Source organism: Hordeum vulgare, chromosome 4H, assembly GCF_904849725.1.
Source record: "Hordeum vulgare subsp. vulgare chromosome 4H, MorexV3_pseudomolecules_assembly, whole genome shotgun sequence".
Lineage (NCBI taxonomy): Eukaryota > Viridiplantae > Streptophyta > Magnoliopsida > Poales > Poaceae > Hordeum > Hordeum vulgare.
In genome coordinates this window covers 259,232,073-259,257,630 of record NC_058521.1, presented here as the reverse complement: position 1 = coordinate 259,257,630, position 25,558 = coordinate 259,232,073, and positions in this window count along the sequence as shown.

Here is a 25,558-nt window from a genome sequence, read left to right as displayed (position 1 = left end):
TGAAGAAAGAGGGGTGGATCCCTTTTCAGAAAAAAAAGAGAAAGAGATAGACGCACGTGAGAGATCGAGAGGGAGAGGATGGTGGCGGCGCTGGAATGATTTCTCCCATGCGTGGAAGCCACGCTAGGGCTGCTTCTCCTAGTGCGTTCCAGTGGTGGTGGGTTAGCTGCGTGCGCTGGCCGGGCCGGCCGGTGCGCTTGCCTGGCCAGCAGTTTTTTAATTGATTTTTTCTTTTACAGAAAAACAAAGGGACAAAGACATATACTAAATACAAAAATAAATATAAGGTGTTATATAGCAAAACGATTGAAAAAATAATTCATACAACATGAATATTTTTTAAACACAAAATATAAACTTTATAAAAAAATTAATTTCAAATAAAATCTAATTTGACCTTTAAATAAATTGGCACTATTTTTCTTCCGACTTTTAGGGTATCATGTTACCTCGTCTCATACTTGTTGGACAAGGCATTTTGTCAGCAATTTGTGGATGAAATTCACGTGCCAATAAAAATAAAATCAAATTCCAAATGAAAATTCAATTGCCACATTCATTTGAATCAAAATTGATAGATAATTAGCTAAAATTGTAAAACATTCTAAATTGAAAATTTGGGATGTTACAAAACCTATCCACCTTAAAATGAATCTCACCCTTGAGATTCGGGTTGGCTAGAAAATAGGTGCGGATGGTCTCGACGAAGATCTTCTTCTCGTTCTCACGTGGCTTCTTCCGAGGTGTGATGACTCCACAGAACCTTGCAAAACTTGATGATCTTGCTGCGAGTAACTCTGTTGGCAGTCTCGAGCATTCTGACGGGCTTCTCCTCATACGTCGGATCACTCTCAAGCTGTATGGCCTCTATGGGCATTGTATCTCTCAAAGGAATATCAACCATCTCAGCATGGCATTTCTTCAGTTGGGACACATGGAAGACATCGTGAACTCCGGATAATCCTTCTGGCAATTCCACCTTGTATGCAACTTCGCCTCTACCTTCAAGATTTTTGTAGGGGCCTATGAATCTGGGTGCTAACTTTCCCTTAACACCAAACCTCTTGATTCCTCGAAGTGGGGACACACGGAGATATGCTCCGTCTCCCACTTCGTATATCACCTCCTTGTGTTTACTATCAGCATAACTCTTCTGTCTATACTGAGCTATCTTGAGTCGGTCACGGATCAGCTTGACCTTCTCTTTAGAATCTCGGATAAGGTCGGGACCAAAAAGTTTTCGGTCTCCAACACCATCCCACATCAATGGTGTCCTGAATCTTCTTCCGTATAGAGCTTCGAAAGGGGCCATCTTCAGACTGGTCTGATAGTTGTTGTAATATGAGAACTCAGCGTAGGGAAAGTTATCGTCCCAACTAGACCCATGGTCTAGCGGACAAGCTCTCAACATGTCCTCCTGAATTTGGTTGACTCGCGTGGTCTGTCCATCTGTTTGCGGATGAAAAGTTGTACTAAATTCCAGCCTCATACCCAAAGTTTCCCGTAATTGATGCCAAAACTTTGAGGTAAACTGTGTTTCTCTATCTGACACGATACTCTTCGGAACTCCATGCAGACATACTATCCTTGTCATATATATCTTGGCCAACTTAGCACTGGTATAGGTAGTCTTCACGGGTATGAAGTGATCTACCTTGGTCAAGCGATCGACCACTACCCAAATGGAATCATAGACTGAACGGGTCCTGGGTAATCCTATGATGAAGTCCATACCAAGCTTCTCCCATTTCCACTCGGGTATCGGCAAAGGTTGAAGTAACCCTGCTGGCTTCTGATGTTCTGCCTTTACTCGTTGACAAACATCGCATATTGCAACATGCTCGGCAATATCCTTCTTCATGTCTGTCCACCAGAAACTTTGCTGCAAGTCCGCATACATCTTGGTGCTGCGTGGGTGTATCGAGTATGGTGAATCATGGGCCTCTTGAAGTATCAACTTCCTGAGCTCTGGGTCATTGGGCACGTAGAGACGGTCCCCAAACCATAGAGTTCCATGTTCATCCTCACGAAAACCTTTAGCTTTCCCGTCTTTCATTCTTTGCTTTATCACGGCTATTTCCTTGTCCGCCTTCTGGGCTTCACGGATCTTTTCGGTCAAGGTGGACTGAACCTCCAATGTGGCAACATATCCTCTTGGAAATATTTCCAATTTGAGATCTCGGATATCGTCGGCTAACTCCTGGGTAATCCTCCCGCTATGAATGTGTTCACATAACTCTTACGGCCAAAGCACCTGCTACGACATTTGCCTTCGTTGGATGATAATGCAATCTCATGTCATAGTCCTTGATCAACTCTAGCCATCTCCTCTATCTGAGGTTCAACTCTTTCTGCGTGAAGACATACTTCAGGCTCTTGTGATCCGTGTAAATATCACAACTATTTCCGATTAGAAAATGTCTCCAGGTCTTGAGTGCGTGCACTGCGGCTGCTAACTCCAAATCATGTGTGGCATATTACAACTCATGAGGTCGTAGCTGCCTTGACGCATATGCTACAACTTTTCCCTCCTGCATGAGCACTCCTCCTAGTCCTTGACGTGACATGTCACAATAAACTTGGAAGTCCTTCCCAATGTTCGGCAAAATCAGTATTGGGGTTGTAACCAAATGTTTCTTCAATTCCTGAAAACTCGCTTCACATTCCTCGGTCAAAATGTACTTGGAATCCTTCTTCAATAACTCCGTCATTGGCTTGGCAATCTTCGAGAAGTTCTTGATAAACCTCCGGTAATATCCGGAAGTCCGAGAAAACTGCGGATCTCCTTAACCGTGGTGGGTGCCTTCCATTCGGTGACTGCTGCAACCTTGGCAGGATCTACTGCTATTCCGTCTCCCGAAATAATATGTCCGAGGAATCCGACTTCCTTCAACTAAAATTCACATTTGCTGAACTTGGCATATAATTGATGCTCTTGAAGCTTCTCCAGAACTAAACGCAAGTGTCCCTTGTGTTCTTCCTCGTTCTTGGAGAATATCAGTATATCATCGATGAACACCACGACAAACTTGTCCAGTTATTCCATAAATACCTTGTTCATCAGACTCATAAAATATGCAGGAACATTAGTCTAACCAAATGATATGACTGTGTACTCATATAGACCATGCCTTGTGGTGAAGTATGTCTTGGGTATATCCTGTTCAAGAATTTTCAACTAATGATACCCTGATCATAGATCGATCTTCGAGAATACTCTGGCTCCAACTAGCTGATCAAATAAATCGTTAATCATCGACAAAGGGTACTTGTTCTTGATAGTCACTTCGTTCAGTGTATGATAATCAACTACCATCCTCAAGGTTTTATCCTTCTTCACCAAGAGAACTGGGGCTCCCTAAGGTGACAAACTTGGGAGAATGTAGCCTTTCTCCAATAACTCCTTGATCTGCTTCTTGATTTCCCCCAAATCATTTGCGGGCATCCTTAGGGTCTCTTAGATATTGGGCATGTTCGTGACAATGACTCAATCAGAAATTCAATCTCTATATCCGATGGCATGCCTGGCAATTCCTCCGAAAATACATCTTGGAACTCTTGTACAATAGGCACTTCCTCCTGAACAACTCCCATGAGGGAATTCACCCGAGTATTCTTCTATGTGTGTCGGGATACATACTTAATCCTCTTCTGCTCTCGGGTGGTGATCAAAATAACTTACGGGCACAATCAAGGTTTCCTTCATACTTGGTCATCCAATCCATGCATATGATTACGTCCAATCCCTGTGACTCTAAGACGATGAGGTCGGTGGGAAATGCATGGTTTTCAATGTTGAGGTTCAATGCATGGCATCCTATCCCTGTCGTCATCATGCCTCCTAGGGAACTGACCTTAATGGGCCGACTAAGGGTTCTATTGGGCAAACCGTACTTTTCCACAACTGCCCTTGATATGAATGAATGAGTTGCACCAGGATCAAAAATTACCAGTACTGGACGTGAATTTAACGAAAACTTTCCAACCACGGTCTCGGGCTGATCATAAACTTCCTGCACATCAATGTGGTTCACCTGAGCATGGGGAAAAGGGTTTGGCTTCTTTGCTGGTGAATTGTTGTTGCCGTTTCCGTTTCCATTTCCCTGCTTGTTGTGGGGACATTCAGTGGCATAGTGCCCCATCATCTGGCACTTGAAGCAGGTGATATGGCTCAGATCCTTCTGAGCTGGAGCGGGATGGTGCTGACTGCCATTACCTCCATTGGCATTCTTGAAGTTGTTTTCATTGTGGTTGTTCCCATTTCCTCCATGGTTATGGCCTCCGTGGTTGTGCACGACATGGGTGTGGTGGGTGTGTCCTCCAAACTTACCGGATCCTGCTCCGGTATTCCATGAATAAGGAGAGTAACGGGGCTTCTGTTGAGCTCCAGAGTTGTACTTCCCGTGTCCATACTTCCTTTTGTGGTTCTCGGTCTACTGTTGCTTTCCCTCTAAGATGAGGGCCTTATCTACCAACTCTTGGTAGTTGTTGAAGGTAGCCACGGTCAGCTCAATGCTCAACTCATCGTTGAGTCCTTCCATGAACTTTTCCTGCTTGGCAGCATCATCGGCCACATCTCCAGGTGCATATCAGGCCAACATGCTGAATTCATCAACATAGTGGGCCACAAAGCGATTTCCCTGGTCTAAGTTGCAAAACTCACACTTCTTCAGACTCATGGCTCCAGCTGAGACATGAGCGGTGCGGAAGGCCTGCTTGAACTGCTCCCAAGTCACACCAGCAATGGGGTATGTGGTGGTGTAGTTCTCCCACCATGCAACTGCTGGTCCTTCAAGTTGATGTGCGGCAAAGCGCACTTTCTCAGCTTCAGTGCATACATCACTGATTAGTTCCCTCTCCATCTTGCGGAGCCAATCATCTGCCACAATGGGCTCAACGCTACTGGAGAAGGTCGGGGGATTCAGTCTCAGAAAATGGGTGAGGTTGTCGGCTAGGGGTGGAGGGTGGTTGTTGTTATTGTTGGCCTGGTGCTGAATGATCAACTGCATTAGGGTATTCTGCTGCTGGATCAGCTGGGTGAGTTCCTGCGGGAAGTTGGAAGCAGGGTTACGTCTCAAAGGCATCTAGTGTTTTAGAGTGATGAGAATTAGAATAGAACAAGGGTCTAAAGAGAAATACACTACCCAGGTGAAATGCCACAAACATCATCACACCAAACATTCATTCATTAATTCAACTCAAGGTTCAAACATGAAGATACAAGTTTTGCGATAAACCTAAATATCGGCCTAAACGTCTAACAATAAGGTAAAGATAACTTGGTGGTCTTGACTATGTCCTCCTTAGAAGTACATGGCGGTGGGTCCGTCGGTAGAGCTCTCTTCTTGGTCATCCTCGTTGCTGATCAAGGGGGCCATGTCGCCTTCTGGGTGATGATTTTCTCCCATGTCCAATTGATCCTCCAGGTATGCAAGCGGGTCTTTATCTTCTCGAGCCTCTCTAGGAAGTCCTTCACTTCTTGTTAGGGCTCATAGTAGGATTCTCGGGCTTCTACCTCGAGATCAAGTTCACGGAGCATTAGTTGCTTGATCTTCTTCGTGTCTTTGCTTACACGGAGCTCCAAAGTCCCGATGTGTGCCTCCAATGTTTGGGCATAGGAAAGGATAGAGTCTTCATTCTTGGTCTTTATGATTTCTCCATCTTCTCCTCTATAGGAGACCATGTACACGTCCAGCGAAATGGGGCAGCCTCTGTATACCTCCTTGATACGTCCGAGTGCACAGTGAATCACCATGTCCCTTCCGAGAATCCAACTAGGTGCAATAAACTTGAAGTAAATGGGCTATGTGCGATGCTCGAAGGTCCTTCTAGGGATGTGAACCTCAATCCTATAGCGAGAGTCTGCCAGGAAAGACATGGTAGGTTTTCTGGTGATGGTTGGCAGAGCAATCCTTATGTCCTTGACGATCTGCACCAGCTCTGTGCCGAAGGGCATTGTTGCGTCGGGCTGGCAAAACTCCGTGATAAAGAATGGGTTGAAGGTGGCCATCTAGAAATGTTGGAAAGTCAGAGAGAAGTCAGAATTGAATAGAACAACATATAATAGGTTTAAAGACATAAGAAAAATGGTTTTCTTCCTCAGGCTTTTCCAATCCTAGAGGTTACGTCCTACGGTTAGCGTGTGCTTTGATACCATCTTTGTAGTGACCCAATCGGAAACGGTCAAATCTCTCGTGTTTTTGTACCATCCCAAGATCATACTCGTACACACACAATACATCAATCAATATATCGAGAGTCCAATCACACTACTTTATCAATCGAAATCTCATATCGAGTCCTTTATTACAACATAGATTACAATAAAGTGGTTGAAGGCCAACTCTCATGAGATAAAACTAATCGAAAACTAGTGGAAGCTCTAAAGGTAGTTGAGTCCATCTGACTCCAAGGGCATATCGCCGAGCGTAGATCGTGTCCTCACTCCTGGTCGGAAAAGTACTCTGCAACATGACACGTTGCAGCCGTGTAGGTCACCATATTGAATATGCAGGCAAGTCACAAAAGAGAGGGTGAAAATATCATCTATACTATATGCATATATAGCATGTGGGGCTGTAAGTTTTAGCGAAAAGCATTTTTTCCTACAACAAGAGAGGGGGGAAGCGAAAATAATTACTACGTGTTGGTTGTGAAATGAGAAGGTTCCACCAACCATTTCTCGTACCCAAATAATAATTCCCACATCATTAAATTTATTTGTGTCGAGAATTCCTGATAGTTTCAGTTCCTTTGGCTCAAATTGTCTGTAACCGTGGACACGACAAATCGATTAAGTTTGAGTATTCTACAAAGTTTTGCACACGTTCCCCACAAGATTTAATCGCCTCCGTTGAAGTCCTCGCGTTGCACGGTGTTTGAGAACGTATGATCAAAACATGGTCTTCCAACGGGTTCCTTTGAGCCACTGTCGGTGCCCATCCATTCCTATCGTTCTTTTACATCTCATAGTATCGCCCGTCTAGAATCGCCACGATGTCCAACCAAGCCAGAGCCCATAATGGCTTGTGGCTGTGCAGGTAAGCCTCGGGTCTTGAAGTATCCATCCATCTTTTCGTGCGTGGGTGGAACTTTCCGCGTGAATACTGGCACTTCTCCAGCAACACCTAGGCTACCGCTAGGTACTCCAGGGTGCCGTTCAACCAATTTCCACCCCGAGGTATATTGCATCACGAGGCCTTAAAAATCTTGAAGTCTTGAGATCTTGGTCATTAATTAAGTCTCACAACTCTCACGATAAACACTGAACCAACCTCCTCTACTAAAAGCATAGAAAAAATAAAATATTGTCTCACGGACCAAAGTGACTAGGGTTTATGGGGTGCCTACCACATGATACTACGCAAGAACCAAATTTCCAAGTACCTACTTTGCATGCAATGGGTGGAGAAGGTTGAACTAATGCAATAAAGCCATAGGTAAAAACATGGTCAACGTGAACTTGCCTTGTTGACGGTCTTCAAACTCGAGTGACTCTAAATAGCAAGCCTCACACTCTGGATGATCTAACGAGATAAACAATTCACACAATAAGCATAACATAAATATAACAACAAGTAAAAACTAATAATATTCAAACAATCAATAACACTAATGAAGACAAGAGAGGAAAACCAAATAAAGAATTCATCCGAAACTCCATGGCAAAGCTTTTAGTAAAACAAAACAAACTATAAATAGTTTTCTGTAGCTAATAACATCTTACCACAAACAAGAACTAAGACTAATGAAATTAACATAAAGTATTTAACCTAAACTTTTCTACACAAAAAGAATCAAATAAAAAGGTTTTATAAAACAAAAGTTATGGCCAATTTAAAAAAAATCTTGAATCTGTCCAGATAGAAAATTTATAAAAACAAAAAATATTTTTATTAGTCTTTTGGATATAAATAACATGTAGAAATAATTAGCAAAAATAAACACTCAATTTCTTTTTAAAATGAAAGTTATACCTAAATTGGTGTTTAATACAAATATGTTTGAACCCGAAAATTAAATGTTCAAAAATAATTTTTGATGATTCCACGTGATAGAGGAGATTTTTTTGAATCAGCAGATTTTTTTGAATCAACAGCAAAAAGAATCATCTAAATCCGAGTTATAAAACTAAAGATACAAAAAAATAAAACTGAAATCTAATCTACAAACGGGATTTTTCTGAAAACGTTAGACTGCGGACACGTGACACGTGGCTATCACTGGTTTGCTCGAAGCGTTCGCAAAAGGGCTAAAAGGTGGACGATCTCAATTTAACTAATACGAAAATAACTTACAAAGAACGAACGTGAGGCGGGAGGGAAGAAGATGACGATGGTGTGGCAGCTCCGGGGATCAACGACGTCGGGGAAGTTGTCCAACACATGCGGGACGTCGATGGTGACCGATTTTTGCTGAAGGTGAAGGTTGATGGTGACCGAAGCGAGGGGGCGTCGAGATGAACTCCGTGAACTACGACGGCGTTACGACCTCGAGGAGGTCGTTGTAGATGGAGAAGCGAGATTAGACCTTGTCAAAAAGAAACTAGGGATCAAAAGAAGTCGAACTACAAAAGATGAAGGCCCGGGATGGCTCACGGGCGTCCAAATCCGACGATGAATCGTAGCTTCTGCCGCGAGATCCAAACGACGAGGGCGAGATGTATTGGTGGTTTTGGCATGCGAATTTTAAGGGAATGAGTTGAGGAGTCTCAAGTATGTATTGGACATCTTACAGGAAGACTAGAGATAGGATTTCGATGGATATGAATCGGAGTAAGTTCATGCATGTACGCGTATAATCTCTATCTCTTTGTGTTACCTGGAGAAGATGAAGAAAAAGGGGTGGGTCCCTTTGTCAGGAAAAATAATAAGAGAAAGAGATAGACACACGTCAGAGATTGAGAGGGAGAGGACTGTGGCGGCGCTGGAAGGATTTCTCCCGTGCGTGAAAGCCACGCTAGGGCTACTGCTTTTAGTGCGTTTCAACGCTGGTGGGCTAGCTACGTGCGCTGGATGGGCCGGCCGGTGCGCTGGCCTGGCCAGCAGTTTCTTTTAAATTCGTTTTTTTTCTTTTACAGAAAAATAAAGGGACAAAAACATATACTAAATACAAAAATAAATATATAGAGTATCATATACCAAAACGATCGGAAAAACAATTTCTACAACGTGAATTTTTTAAACACAAAATATAAGCTTTATAAAAAATATATTTTTAACTTCAAATAAAATCAAATTTGACCTTCAAATAAATTAGCACTATTTTTCTTCTAAGTTTTGGGGTGTCATGTTACCTCCTCTCATACTTGTTGGACAAGGTATTTTGTCAGGAATTTGTGAATGAAATTCACGTGCCAACAAAAATGAATTCAAATTCCAAATGAAAATTCAATTGCCACATTCATTTCAATCAAAATGCATAGATGCTTAGGTATAATTACAAAATATTCCAAATTGAAAATTTGAGATGTTACAAGTGGCAAGACCGTAAGCTTGGAAATGCCCAAGGCACCCCACGGTAGTATTAAAGGAAGACACAAGAGTCTAAGCTTGCGGATACCCCGGATGGCATCCCCTTTTCGTCTCTAGTCTATCGGTATGTCACTTGGATCTATATTTTTATGCATCAGATGACATGGGTTTTGCATAAAGCGTCATGTATTATAGTTTGGTTTGCTTTTAGTTTGCGACAATCAATGTTTGCTTGATACACCTTTTGAGAGAGAGAGACGTTTTCATCATAATGTTGTTAGAATACTCTATGTGCTTTACTTATGTCTTTTGAGCTAGGCAGTTGCTCTAGTGATTCACTTATATCTTTTAGAGCATGGTGGTGGTTATATTTTATAGAAATAGTTACACTCTCATGCTTCACTTGAATATTTTTGAGAGTCCAAGAATAAGAATAGTAAGTTGCATGTGTTATAAGACTAGTCCAAAAAGGATAGGTATTCAAGGAGAATATGGTAAAAAGTTTCCTGTAGCTCACTAAATAAGAACATATGGTTTATTTATATTGATGTAGTAATATAAAAGGATATAGGTTCACAATCATTGGTTAGTCGGAATATCGGTATTAAAACTTGTTATTTACTTCTCACGTAAATATTCGTCATGGCATGGTGATGAGGTGTGAACATTTTTATGTTTGAAATGAAATCCTATCGCGTTGTTTGAATCGCGGGTGCGCGATACTTAACTCATTGCAATCTCCTCCTCAGGTACATGTGGTAGTACTTTGATTCAAGAGAGATAAGAGGATTTACAATAAGTATATGAGTTCTTTATGACAAATGTGAGACCATGGATTACACACTCTCACATTTCGGCCATTTGCTAGCCTCTTCGGTACCATGTATATTCCTTTCTCACGTCGAGAGTCAGTGCAAACTTTGCGACTGCATCAAAACGCCAAGATATAATATGCTTTGTCACACATAAGCCTCCTTATATCTTCCTCAAAACAGCCAGCATACCTACCTATCATGCCCTTTTCGTAGCCATTCTGAGATATATTGCCATGCAACTTCCACCGTTCCATAACACAACTTGTGTGTTCATCATCATATTGCTTTCGATGATCACATAGAGCTGACATAATATTTTTGGCAAAGCCATAGTTCATCATTGTTAACATGATACACTAGATCATTACATATCTCGGTACACTTCCACAGGCATTCATATATTCATCTTGTATAGCTTTATCATGATATTGAGTTGTAAGTAAATAAAAGTGTGATGATCATCATTATTAGAGCATTGTCTTAGTGATGAAAGGATGATGGAGACTATGATTCCCCATAAGTCAATATGAGTCTCCGGACAAAAACGGGGGAGGCCAATTGAGCGCACCATGAAAAAAATAAAAATAAAATAAAAATAAAAAAGGAAAACAAAAGAACAAAATGAAGAAAAACGAGAGAAAAAGAGAGAAGAGGCAGTGTTACTATCCATTTCCACACGAGCACCATGTTCTTCATATAGATAGTCTCATGAGTTATCATTGTCATATACTAGTGGGAATTTTTTGTTATAGAACTTGGCTTGCATATTTTGCTTACGTGCTTCCTCCAATGCCTAAGGTATTCCATAGGAAGCAAATTAGATGCACACCCACTTAGTTTTATTTGATCTTTCATACACTTATAGCTCTAGTGCATCCTTTGCATGATAATCCCTACTCCTCACATTGATATGGATTGATGGACATCTCTATAGCCCGTTGGTCTACCTTGTTGATGTGATACTTTCTTTCCCTTTTGAATGCTTTGATCTTTACCACCATACTCTATTCCACCTATATGATATATCCATGGCTCACGCTCATGCATTATGTGAAGTTAAAAATGTTAAAGCGCGTTAGAGGTACCATCTACCTGCCTAGTTTGACATCGGGGAGTTCATGATTTTTTACTTGTGCGGCTACACATAGTCATGCCATGCTAGTATGATAATATGAGTAGGGATAACATTCTTTAAGGATTGTATATTTTGAAAAAGTAATGATTATGATTATTATGTTCATGGATATTATTATGTTGATATCAATTAAAAACTCATCATTTCTCAATAATTATACGTGAAGAGATTACATGTTGGGTAGCATGCCACATAAAAATTCTGTTTTTTATCATTTACCTACTCAAAGACGAGCAAGAATTAAGTTTGGGGATGCTGATACGTCTCCAATATATCTATAATTTTTTATTGTTTAATGCTATTATATTATCAATCTTGGATACTTTATGCAATTATATGCTATTTTATATCATTTATGGGACTAACCTATTAACCCACTACAAGTGTCGGAGAAAATAACAGAGGCCTCTGATCGGGACACGCGACAACTGTGGGTCTCCTCCCTCGCTGATGACGACTGCGTGAACGCTTCACCTTGTCCTCTTCCCCGGTAAAGGGGATACAGCCGGATCTCTGACCACCAGCGAGTAGAGAGTGTGTGGCCACCATTGTCTTATTTGGATCTCGAGAGGATGAGAGGGTGGAGTGATCAATCCTAGTAAAGCAAGCGTAGAGGCTCTTGCATATATACATAAACACTCACTAGTAGGAAAAACCTTATAGGTAGGAGCCTAGTAGTAGTGCCCGAAAATAGCGAGCGCTCGTGCTACGTAGCAGTAGCGCTGGAAATATGAAGCGCTACTGCTAATGGCCTTAGCAGTAGCGCTGGAACTATTTTGCAGCGCTACTGCTAAAAGGGGCCCAACGAGGCCACCGACAGTAAGTATAGTAGCAGTGCGCGCTTGTGAAAAGTGCTACTGCTAAGTGCCATAGCAGTAGCGCTCCTCTAGAACCAGCTCTACTGCTATTGCACCTACTTAGCAGTAGTGCTGGCTTAAAAAAAAGCGCTACTGCTACACGTGGTTGTGGGTAAGATTTTCACCCACACACACCCCCTCTCCTCGTTCCTCCCCCCCCCTTTGCCCTCTCCCCTCCTTTCTCCTCTCCTATCTCTAAGTTACTTCTCCAGCATTGTTACCCTTCTTCTCTCTTCCTTCTACCTATCTTCTCTCCCCATTAATGCCCCTCCACCCTAATTAATTCTCCTCCATAAATATGGTCTTCTCACTCTAGCTACCTTCCACACTTATTTGGTTCTCCCTCCTTCCATACATATAGATCTAGCTAGCTAGGTCATATCTATCCCTCTCCCCTAGTTAGCTAGAGTCATATCTCCTCACAACAACTAGATCTAGCTATTTATTTAGCCGTGCACAATCTCTCTCGGGATATATATAGGTGAGGTAACAAGTTGTGCACTTCAATAATAGGAATATGTGTGTTTGCGATATAAAGGGATTTCTGTGAGTGACATGATCCGTGAGTTGCTTATGTTTTGCCGAAATGTCAATTTATTTTCGTTTCGGCGAATTTCGAGCAAACTTTATATGTCCTATTTTTACGCAAGGTCATGCCAAATTTTTATATATATGCATTTTTATGACCCTTTTGCTTGTTATACCTTGCAGTCATGAAGGTGAGTGGTAGGAAGGTGGAGCAATACTTGCAATGAGCGGTGATGGACATGTATGCAAATAAACAGACTGGGATTAGATGTCCATGTATAAAATGCAAAGGAGTAATTTTCGACCTTTTGATGGTGGAAGTTTGAAGGCCCACTTCATGATCAATGGTTTCATGGATGGATATACTCTTTGGATAAGTGAAGATGATGATGAGGACGTCCACATGGCAGGGAATAACGACATGGGTCTAGATGAAGAGATGACCGGTCAACACAAAGACAATGGCGTCGGACACGACGAGCGGTGAAGAGTCCGAACACGACAAAGGGGAAGAGTCCGGACACGGCGGAGGGGAAGAGTCCGGACACGGCGGCGGGGAAGAGTCCGGACATGGCGTCGGAGAATATTCAGGACACGGCGAGGAAGCGGAGTTATGTGAGAAAAACATCTCAATTCTTGTGTCTATTTATTCACCTGATGATATACTTACTAAGAATATTCAGAGCCTACCTTTGGAGCATCGGTCTAATACCTATAATACTGTGGAAAATAAAGATTTTGGCATTACGACAACAGTCCACTGTAATAATGGCAGGTTAACGGAAAAAGGAGTGATGGATATTGTATCATTGTGTTTACAATAAGCCAACATACTGAATTTTCATTGTAGCTCTAAGATGAACATACATGATCTGAGCTTCAGAATCATGTTGAATATAATGTTTAATATTGCAACTGATAAGCCATGTCCAAATGCTTTTGGGCGCCCTAAAGAAATGCAGTCAAATTTACTGGTATAAATCCGGTGTAAAATTTATATGTAGACTACACATTTGCAGAAAATCATGCCAAGTGCAGCAGGTCCTTCCCTCTCAGAAGTAGATAAGAATCAAGGGTTGCATACAAAGGATCATGGACTGCAAGTAGAGAAAAAAAAGATGGGCGTTGTGGGAGGGTGCATAAGAAAAAGTTGATAGATGAATGCACATAAGAAAAAAGATGAAAGAACCCCGTGTGTAAACTTCTATTTTTATTTCGTGAAGGCATAACAAAAGCTCCAAAAAAATAAAATCTTCAATTATCTGGACAGAACAATAAATCTAGCAAGTGCGATATTCTGAATTATCAACTAAATCATTATCGACTCACTATTCTTGTTAAATTAACATGACATGAAACATTTAGACAATACAATTATTCTTGTCAACTATTCTTGTTTAATGGAGACATTCCACAAAGGCACATGATTTTAGGTTTGCAGTTGTTGACGTGCAACTATTCCAGACTTGATGCCTCCACAGCAACGGAGCCAGAAAGAGCTGTTTCCAGTTGCTCAACAATTAGAAATTGTCTTGCAATAGCCCACCAGCGCGTGGGATCGCGGAAGTTTTCGAGGGTAGAGTATTCAACCCAAATTCGTTGGTTCGCGCGACGGGAGGAAAAGAATATTCTCCAGTATTAGCAGTTGAGGCGTCAGCTCAACCACACCTGAAAGATTAGTGTCTGCAAGCAAAGTATCAACAGCAAAGTAGTATGATAGCAACGGTGCCAGAAACGATCTGTTGACGGCAGACTATTCCTAACGGTTGTATCAATGGCGCCAGAAAAGTATTGTAGCATGTAGCAGCAGTGTAACGACTAACAGCAGTGGCAAGGAACATCCGTAGTGACAGTAGTAGCAAGTAACAATAGCAGCAACAGTAGTAACAACAGTAGCAACAGAGCAAGTAACAGTAGCAGCACAGTAGTAACAGCAACAGAACAAAACAAGTAACAGCAGCAACAAGTGACAGTAGCAGCAACAGTGGGACAAACTCGTAGGCAATGGATCGGTGATTTGTCGGATGACATTCATCATGCAACAGTTATAACACGAAGAGATATGTGGCTAGCTCTCGTTCGTCAATGTGATGTAGGCATGCATTCTGTGTGTAGTCATACATGCTTAGGGAAAAGAACTTGCATGACATCTATTGTCCATCCCTCCCGTGGCAGCGGGGTCCAAATGGATACTACGGGATATTATGGTTCTCCTTTTAATAAAGAACCGGAGAACGCATTAGCACTTGGTGAACACATGAACTCCTCAAACTATGGAATTGGAGAGGGAAGAAGGTTAATGATGACGATGGCGACGATTTCCTTGATCCGGAGCCCAAAACGGACTCCAGATCTGCCCTCCAGATGAAGAATGGGATGTGGCGGCACCTCTGGATCAAAAACGCGATGAAATCTTCTCTCCTGATTTTTTTCGGGATGAAAGGGAATAAATGGCGCTGGAATTGGGGGCGGCAGAGCCACGTGGGCCCCACAAGCTTGGTAGCCGCCGCTAGGGGGGGAGGTCGCGGCTACACGACTTGTGGCCCACTCGCCCGTCCCCTCCGGTGGATCTTGCCGCAGGTATTTTTCATATTTTCCAGAAATATTCTATGTAAATTTTCAGGACGTTCCGAGAACTTTTATTTCTGCACAAGAACAACACCATGGCAATTCTGCTGAAAACAGCGTCAGTCCGGGTTAGTTCAATTCAAATCAAGCAAATTAGAGTCCAAAACAAGGGCAAAAGAGTTTGGAAAAGTAGATACGATGGAGACGTATCAACTCCCCCAAGCTTAAAACCTTGCTTGTCTTCAAGCAACTCAGTTGACAAACTGAAAGAGAAAGAAAAACTTTGACAAACTCTGTTTGATCTTGTTGTTGCAACTATGTCTAACTCATAACCAGAATTTCAGCAAGATCACAAGTTAACCACATAAGCAAGTGACACATAGGTCTCACGGTAAACTAATATCAATGGCTTAATCAGCTAGCGAGCAAATAATAATGAGTTTCACATACCAACAATTCAATCAAAACAAGCATGAAGCAATATGAATAGGTGGTATCTCGCTAGCTCTTTCTGAGACCGCAAAACATAAATGCAGAGCACTTTCAAAGATCAAGGGCTGACTAAACATTGTAATTCATAGCAACGAAGATCCAGTCATAGTCATACTCAATATCAATCAAAAGCAAAGCATAAAAATGACAGAGTTGCTCTCTAATTGGTGCTTATACAAGAGGAGGATGGCTCAACAGGAAAATAAATAGACATGCCCTTCGCAGAGAGAAGCATTGATTTGCAGAGGTGCCAGAGCTCAAGCTTTGAAAACAGAGATAATAATTTTGGGTGGCATGCTTTCATTGTCAACGCAATGACCAAGAGATCTCAATATCTTCCATGCTACTCGTGCTATAGGCGGTTCCCAAACAGAAAAGTAAAGTTTTAACTCCCCCACCACCAATCAATCACACTCCACGACAAGCCGAATCCTCGGGTACCGTCCATACTAACATCAATCCGGGGGGGGGGGGTCTTGTTTTATAGTTATGTTTTCGATTTAAACACGGAACTTGGCATTCCAATTACCGGCCCCTTTCTCGTGAATGACAGTGAATAAACACATGTCGAGGATAACACACCTAACATGGAAGATACCAATAGCCCCTTGTCACCACATGAGCGGTTCGGGCATGCAAAACAGATTATTTCTTGAAGGTTTAGAGAATGGCACATGCAAATTTACTTGGAACGGCAGGTAGATACCGCAAATAGGTAGGTATGGTGGACTCTCATGGAAAAACTTTTGGGTTTATGGAAGTGGATGCACAAGCAGTATTCTGCTTAGTACAAGTGAAGGCTAGCAAAAGACTGGGAAACGACCAACTAGAGAGCGACAACAGTCATCAAGATGCAATGAGTTTGACTAACATTGAGTGCAAGCATGAGCAGGATATAAATCACCACGAATACGAACATCATAGAGGCTATGTTGACTTTGTTTCAACTACATGCATGAACATGCGCCAAGTCAAGCAACTTGAATCATTCAAAGGTGAATACCATCCTATCATACTACATCATAGTCATCTCAAAATCTATGTTGGCATTCAAGACAAACCATTATAAGCTCCTAGCTAATTAAGCATGGCATCAGAAACTATGATCTCTAAGTTGTCATTGCAAACATGGTTCTCTCACAACAAAGCTGAATCTGGGACGACAATCTAGTCATATTTACAAAAACAAAATAGATAGAGTTCATACCAGCTTTTCCAGTCTCAATCACTTCATCATATATCATCATCATTGCCTTTCACCTGCACGATCGAACGATGTGACCAATTATAAGAGTGCTCGTGCATTGGACTAAAGCTGGAATCTACAGGCAAACACAAAGGAGAAGACAAAGTAATATGGCTCTTTGAAAGCTAAACAGGTATGCATGCAAGAGCCACTAAACATTGTAACCAATATCTTCTACCTTGACCCAAAGAAAAAGAAAACTATTTACAAGGGAAAGCTCCCAACAAGCAAAAGAAGAAAGGAAAATCTTTTTGGGTTTTCTCAAAAGGACACAAAACAAGAAGACAAGAAAACGAAAATAAACTAGCATGGGTAATAGAGTGGCAAAGTGTAAACACCGACTAACAAAGTGAAAGCATAAGCATGAATGTAAAGTTGGTGCAAACACGTATTCCCCCAAGCTTAGGCTTTTGGCCTAGCTTGGTCTACTCCCATGGATGGTCCTGGCGAAACCCAAAATCATAATGGGTATTATACGGGAGTGCTGCAACCACTACCTGAATAGCTGCCTCACGGAGACGAGCAGCCTTTGCCTCCCTCTCATACTCCTCTGCCTCTCCTCTGGTTATGTAATATCTCCGTTTTACCTAAAAGTCAAAGAGAGCAGGAGCAGGAAGGGTAATATGGAAAACACGTTGCCGGTTAAATATCAAACGGTATAGGAGGGATTCATCATCCCTCTCAAGGAACTGGTAGCGTGTTAGAGCGGCATGATCAAGGTAGGCTGTACGGAGAGGGGTGTCTCCTGAACGGATGGGTACTCCAAGAAAATTTGCTAAGCGCGTAGCATAAATTCCACCAAAGAAATCCCCATCAATGGCATTATTATTCAGCCTCCTTGCTATTATAGCTCCCATGTTGAAGCTCCTGTCACCTGTTATTGCGCTCTTAAGGATACTAAGGTCGGATGCGCATAGGTGACAATGTGCAACCTTGTCGTTAATGCATCTACCTATGAAGAGGGCATAGTAGTGCAAGGCAGGGAAATGAATGCTTCCTATGGTAGCTTGTGTGATGTCTCTAGTTTCTCCAACAGTTATACTAGAGACAAAATCTCTAACCGAAGACTTAGCAGGGTCATTAAGACTACCCCCATAGGGTATCTTACAAATCCTATTGAAATCTTCCAAATCCATGGTGTAGGATTTATCATACAGATCAAACAGTATGGATGAGTCACGGACAACTGAAAATTTAAATCTACGCACGAAAGAGGCAGTGAGCATAGCATACTGTTCACATTTATCTGAGAGGAATTCTTTTAAACCGGCATTGCGGACAAGTGTATCAAACTCATCCTTGAAGCCTGCTTCGATCATGAACTCATCGGAAGGCCATTCACATGGTTATACAGGTGCGTCCCTTAGTTTACAAGGATCGGGCTCCCGAATAGAAAGACGGGGACCCTTCTTACTTGAGGAACCACCATGAAACTTCCTCCTGAACATAATTTCCTTTTGCTGAAATTTTTGTAGTTCAAGAGAAAAGTGAATAAAGACCAACCACACCTTGTAGCAACTACTCCTACTAGTGCCTAGAGACCGTATCACGTGCTAAAACTACTTGGGACCAGCTAAAATCAACATTTCAAGCTCAAGAACAGGGTCACCAAGGCAGCAAGAATACACGAAGGATAAAGCACTAGAGTAGAAACTAATTGGACCAATGGAGGAGTCACTTACCAAGGAGTAATTCCCCCAAAACGGTTCGGAGAATGGTGCTTTGAGCAAGGAGATCGGAAATCTCAGCCAAATGAGCAAGAACACGAGTTTGAGCTGCGAAACGATTTTTTCTGGAGGTAGAAGAAGAGGATGGGAGCTGGAATGAGTGGAGGGGGTCCCTGTGGGCCCCACAAGCTTGGTAGCGCAGCCAGGGGGAGCGGCTACAAGGCTTGTGGCCCACTGGTGTGGCCCCCAGGCCAGCTCTCAGTCCGAGTAATTTTCAAAAAAATTAGAAAAAATCATATTTGATTTTCAGGACCATCGGAGAACTTTTATTTTCGGGGTATTTTTCGAACGAACGCTAAAACGGAAAACAGGAAAAACTAAACTAAATCTCTCATTTTTCTTCTAAGCAACAGAAAGTGAAAGCTTAAAACAGAGGTATGTGACTCCTTGATTCATCCATTTCATGGTCATTGAAAGAAATCCGTCAATGGGGTTGATCAAATCCTCATGACAAAACCTTTTCGAATCGCAAGAGGAAACGGAGAATTGTCGAATAGCCACTAAGTCACCTCAATGGGGATATGTATCTACCCAACAAGCAAATCATACTTCATCTTGACACGAGGAATAGGGCATTCAAAGCTCCCAATAAGAATCGATGAAGTTTTTTTGATAGCATTGATGCAATGTACTTGATATTGTTTCTTCTGAAAGTGCACTGTATGCTCATTACCGTTGACATGGAAAGTGACATTGCCTTTGTTGCAATCTATAACAGCCCCTGCACTATTTAAAAAGGGTCTTCCGAGGATGACAGCCATGGCATCGTCCTCAGGAATATCCAAGATAACAAAGTCTATTAAGATAGTGGTGTTAGCAACCACAACAGGCACATCCTCGCAAATGCCGATAGGGAAAACAGTTGATTTGTCGGCCATTTGCAGAGAAATTTCAGTGGGTGTCAACTTATCCAATTCAAGTCTACGATAAAGAGAGAGAGAGGCATAACACTAACACCGGCTCCAAGGTCACATAAGGCAGTTCTTACGTAGTTTCCTTTAATGGAGCAAAGTATAGTGGGCACTCCGGGATCACCAAGTTTCTTAGGAGTTCCACCTTTGAAAGTGTAATTGGTAAGCATGGTGGAGAACTCAAGATCTGGTATCTTCCGTTTATTAGTCACGATATCTTTCATGTACTTGGCATATGGAGACATTTTGAGCATATCAATTAACCGCATCTGCAGAAAGATACGTCTGATCATCTCAACGAAGCGCTCAAAATCCTCATCATCCTTTTTCTTGGATGGCTTAGGAGGAAAGGGCATAGGTCTCTGAACCCATGGTTCCCTTTCTTTGCCATGCTTCCTAGCAGTGAAGTCATTCTTATTGTATCTCTTAGGTTGTGGGTTATCAGAATTAACCGTAGGTTCAATCTCCACATCCTCATCATTGCTAGGTTGAGCATTATTATGAACATCGTTGTTCATATTGTCACCAGGTTCATGTTCATCACCAGATTGTGTTTCTGTATTAGACGCAGAAATATCATTTGGTTCTTCAGGTGTGACAGTATTTGGTGAACTGACATGTAGGTTTCTATCATCCTTCTTCTTCTTCTTAGGATGACTAGATGTGCCAGCATTAATTCCTTGAGAATCTTGATCAGTTCTCTTAGGATGGCCTTCAGGATACAAAGGTTCCTGAGTCATTTTGCCTCCTCTAGTAATGACTCTGACAGAGTTGTCATTTAATTCATTGAGCAAGTCATTCCGAGCTTTAAGTACTTGTTCTACCTGAGTAGTAATCATAGAGGCATGTTTACTCAGAAGCTTCAGATCATTGACATTTCAGTCTACACAAGCACTTAAATGACTAAGCATACGAGTACTTTGTTCCAATTGTCTGCTAACATAATCATTGAAACTCTGTTGTTTGGCAACAAAGTTGTCAAATTCATCAAAGCATAGGCTAGTAGGTTTATCAAAAGGAATATCACTCTCATCAAACCTACGCAGAGAATTTACTTCTACTACCTGTATCGGGTTATCGAGACCATGGATCTCTTCGATAGGTGGTAGAATTTTGACATCTTCAGATCTGATGCCTTTCTCTTGCATAGATTTCTTGGCTTCTTGCATATCTTCGGGACTGAGGAATAGAATACCTCTTTTCTTAGGAGTTGGCTTAGGAGGTGGTTCGGGAATAGTCCAAGCATTATTGTTGATCAGGATGTTATTCAGTAGGACCTCACCTTGTTCTACAGTTCGTTCCCTAAAAACACAACCGGCACAACTATCTAGGTGGTCTCTAGAAGTATTGGTGAGTCCGTTATAGAAGATATCCAGTATCTCGTTCTTCGTAAGAGGGCGATCAGGCAAAGCATTCTCTAGCTGGATGAGCCTCCCCCAAGCTTGTGGGAGAATCTCTTCTTTGAGTTGAGCAAAGTTGTATATTTCCTGCAAGGCAGCTTGCTTCTTATGGACAGGGAAATATTTCTCACGGAAGTAATAGACCATATCCTAGGGACTACTCACACATCCAGGAGCAAGAGAAGTGAGCCAGGCTTTAGCATCATCCTTTAGAGAGAAAGGAAACAACTTAAGGATATAGTAGTAGCGGATCCTCTCCTCACTAGTGAAAAGGGTGGCTATATCGTGTAGTTTGGTAAGATGGGCTACAACCGTCTCAAACTCATAACCGTGGAAAGGATCAGATTCGACTAGAGAGATTATCTCAGGGTCGACAAAGAATTCATAATCCTCATCGGTGAGATAGGTGAAGTGGCAAACTTCGGGTCGTATTTCATCCTAGCTTTCAGAGATTTTTTCCTTCCACTTGAGAAGTAATTTCTCAGCGTCATAGGCATCCTTACACGCAAGAAAATCCTCAGCTATCTCTCCCTCCATAACGTAACCCTCAAGTATATCAGGCAATTCATATCTAGGAGAGCTAGATCTAGCAGGAGCAAAAGCAAGTTCTATCTCAATAGTATCGGCAGTTTCAGAAGCATCACGAGCATTGGCAGTAACTCTAGCAATATGAGCATCAAGGAATACCCCTAGTGGCATATCAGGCAAAGTAGTATCTCTAGCAGTATCAAGCATAGCATCATCAGGCAAAATAGCATCTCTAGCATCATCAGACAAAGCAGTATCAAACATAACATCTCTGGCAGTATCAGGCATATCATCTCTAGCAGTATCAGGCATAACATCTCTAGTAGTAGCATCATAAGCATCATCAAGCACAAGCGACATATCAAGATTTCTAGCAGGAGGTGGTGTCGCAAACTTACTCATAACTGAAGGTGAATCAAGTACAGAGCTAGATGGCAGTTCCTTACCTCCCCTTGTAGTTGAGGGCAAAACTTTGGTTCTTGGATCTTTCAGATTCTTCATAGTAATCAGCAGATATAAATCCCAAGTGACTCACAGAATATAGCTATCCTCTCCGACAACGGTGCCAGAAAAATGCTGTTGACGTGCAACTATTCCTGACTTGATGCCTCCACGGCAACGGAGCCAGAAAAGAGCTGCTTCGAGTTGCTCAACAATTAGAAATTGTCTTGCAATAGCCCACCAGCGCGTGGGATCGCGACAGTTTTCGAGGGTAGAGTATTCAACCCAAATTTGTTGGTTCGCGCGACGGAAGGAAAACAATATTCTCAAGTATTAGCCGTTGAGGCTTCAGCTCAACCACACCTGAAAGATTAGTGTCTGCAAGCAAAGTATCAAGAACAAAGTAGTATGATAGCAACACTGCCAGAAACGATCTGTTGACGGCAGACTATTCCTAACGGTTGTATCAATGGCGGCAGAAAAGTATTGTAGCAGGTAGCAGCAGTGTAACGAGTAACAACAGTGGCAAGGAACATCAGTATTGACAGCAGTAGCAAGTAGAAGCAGTAGCAAGTAACAGCAGTACTAAGTAACAATAGCAGCAACAGTAGTAACAGCAGTAGCAGCAGAGCAAGTAACAGTAGCAGCACAGTAGTAACACCAGCAGAGCAAAACAAGTAATAGCAATAGCAAGTGATAGTAGCAGCAACAGTGGGACAAACTCGTAGGCAATGGATCGGTGATTTGTCGGATGACATTCATCATGCAACAGTTATAACACGGAGAGATATGTGGCTAGCTCCCTTTCGTCAATGTGATGTAGGCATGCATTCTGTGTGTAGTCATACATGCTTAGGGAAAAGAACTTGCATGACATCTATTGTCCATCCCTCCCGTGGCAGCGGGGTCCAAATGGATACTACGGGATATTATGGTTCTCCTTTTAATAAAGAACCGGAGAACGCATTAGCACTTGGTGAACACATGAACTCCTCAAACTATGGTCATCACCGGGAGTGGTTCCGGTCATTGTCACTCCGGGGTTGCCGGACCATAACACATAGTAGGTAACTACAACTTGCAAGATCGGATCTAAAACACACATATATTGGTGACAACATAATAATTTCATATCTGAAATCATGGCACTCGGGCCCTAGTGACAAGCATTAAGCATGGCAAAGTAGTAGCAACATCAATCTCAGAACATAGTTGATTCTAGGGAACAATTCCCGTAAAAACTAACTCGATTACATGATAGATCTCATCCTACTCGTCACCACCGAGCGAGCCTACGAATAGATTACTCACGAACGATGAAGAGCTTCATGGAATTGGAGAGGGAAGAAGGTTAATGATGACGATGGCGACGATTTCCTTGATCCGGAGCCCAAAACGGACTCAAGACCTGCCCTCCAGATGAAGAACGGGATGTGGCGGCGCCTCTGGATCAAAAACGCGATGAAGTCTTCTCTCCTGATTTTTTTCGGGACGAAAGGGAATAAATAGCGTTGGAATTGGGGGCGGCAAAGCCACGTGGGCCCCACAAGCTTGGTAGCCGCCGCCAGGGGGAGGCCGCGGCTATAGGGCTTGTGGCCCACTGGCCCGTCCCCTCCGGTGGATCTTGGCGTAGGTATTTTTCATATTTTCCAGAAATATTCTCCGTAAATTTTCAATACGTTTCGAGAACTTTTATTTCTGCACAAAAACAACACCATGCCAATTCTGCTGAAAACAACATCAGTCTGGGTTAGTTCCATTCCAATCATGCAAATTAGAGTCCAAAACAAGGGCAAAAGAGTTTGGAAAAGTAGATACGATGGAGACGTATCAGCAGTCATACACAAAATCAAACCGATCAGCAAATAGAGTTGAAGAGAGATAACAAAATAATTACGGGGGACTCGCAGATGTTGCAGCCAGTTTGATGACTATGTAGCATATCTATCCGAGCTTGTGATCTATAGGAGAGTTTCCAATGTTGTATAGAGGTGTGTAGATGTCAAGAACCACAATCTTGAGGTCATGGTATTGCCTTGATAGTATGTTGATAGCGATGTTTAACTTTTCTTTATATATTTGTGAGCCGAGATTGAGCCAGAGACACACCGCTCCTTCCATGGCCAAACACCATGATCGCAAGTGGAAAAAGCCTAATGGTGGCAAGGAAAACACGCCGATGCGCTTTGATCCCATGCCATGAAATTGCTACAATCAGTACAAGGTACAAATATTGAAATTATCATAATATATGGATGCTTCAAGTAATAATAAGGAAGACAGCCTCTAATACCATCACAAAAAATGTTGCTTACCGTGACGGTGTCGCTAACGATGTTGACCATCAGATCCAAAAATTAGTCAACAGTCAATGCCTTGAAGAGCAAGGAATTGGGGTAGTAGTTCGGGCCAAAATCATTTGAACCAACACTCATAATGTAGAGTGCGCCAGAGATGATTGAATGAGACTTACTGTTACCGGTCACCACTGCTAGCTTAGATTTGTACTCTTTGGAATATTCCAACTGTTGGAATAGCGGGATCACTTTCAACGTGAGATTTACCCCGGATATATTAGCCCAAAGCCTATATAGTTGGGATAGAGAGAGTAATTTTCATCGTATGATTTTTAATTCCGTTGATTGACCAATATTTTTGTCGGGAAAAATAAGATGAAGATGACACTCATAGCTGATACTTTCAAACTCAATTGCCGCGGGATTGTAATAGCCCGATCCAGCTGATGCAAAATTGGGTCCGGTCATTAGGTTCTGCCCTGATGCACGCATGTTGAGATATGCGGGGAGAGAGCAAGTAAACCCCGCCTTTTCACCTGCAAAGGCTGCAATCACAAAATTTGCAATGTAACTAAAAGTTATGGATCTAACAAGAAAGAGAGCATGATACAAAATAGAATCTAACCTATGATATTGCTAACAAGTTTTCCATTTACAATCCTCCCTGTAGCAACATGATTTTTGAATGTCCCTGTTGAGAGGGAAGTTGGCGTTAGCGAGAGTGAGGAAGCAGTCATTGTTGTCCACACCAAACAGCAAGTCACCAAACACAAAGACCACCGACACCAGTGGTCGTGACTCGCCGCCATGTGTTGTTCATCCTGTCAAAAAGAAGATACCCAGAAGTAGCAAGTAACTCAACATCATTAGACCCGGATGAATGTGACAATCACTTGGGATTACATGACAATCTACTCTGATAGATGGAACGATGTATGTGTGTTGCATAGAGCTATGCTTTGCAATCGCAATGCAGAGTTTGGATTGAAACCCATACCTGCAACCAGGCAGACAAGCTGGACAATGGCATACAACTTAATCTAAGTTTCCTATTGACAATACTACGTTCTTTTTTTTGGAGAAAGTGTTGATCATGTTTGTAACTGTATGGCAACCAGGGTACAGACTACAGAGTGATTT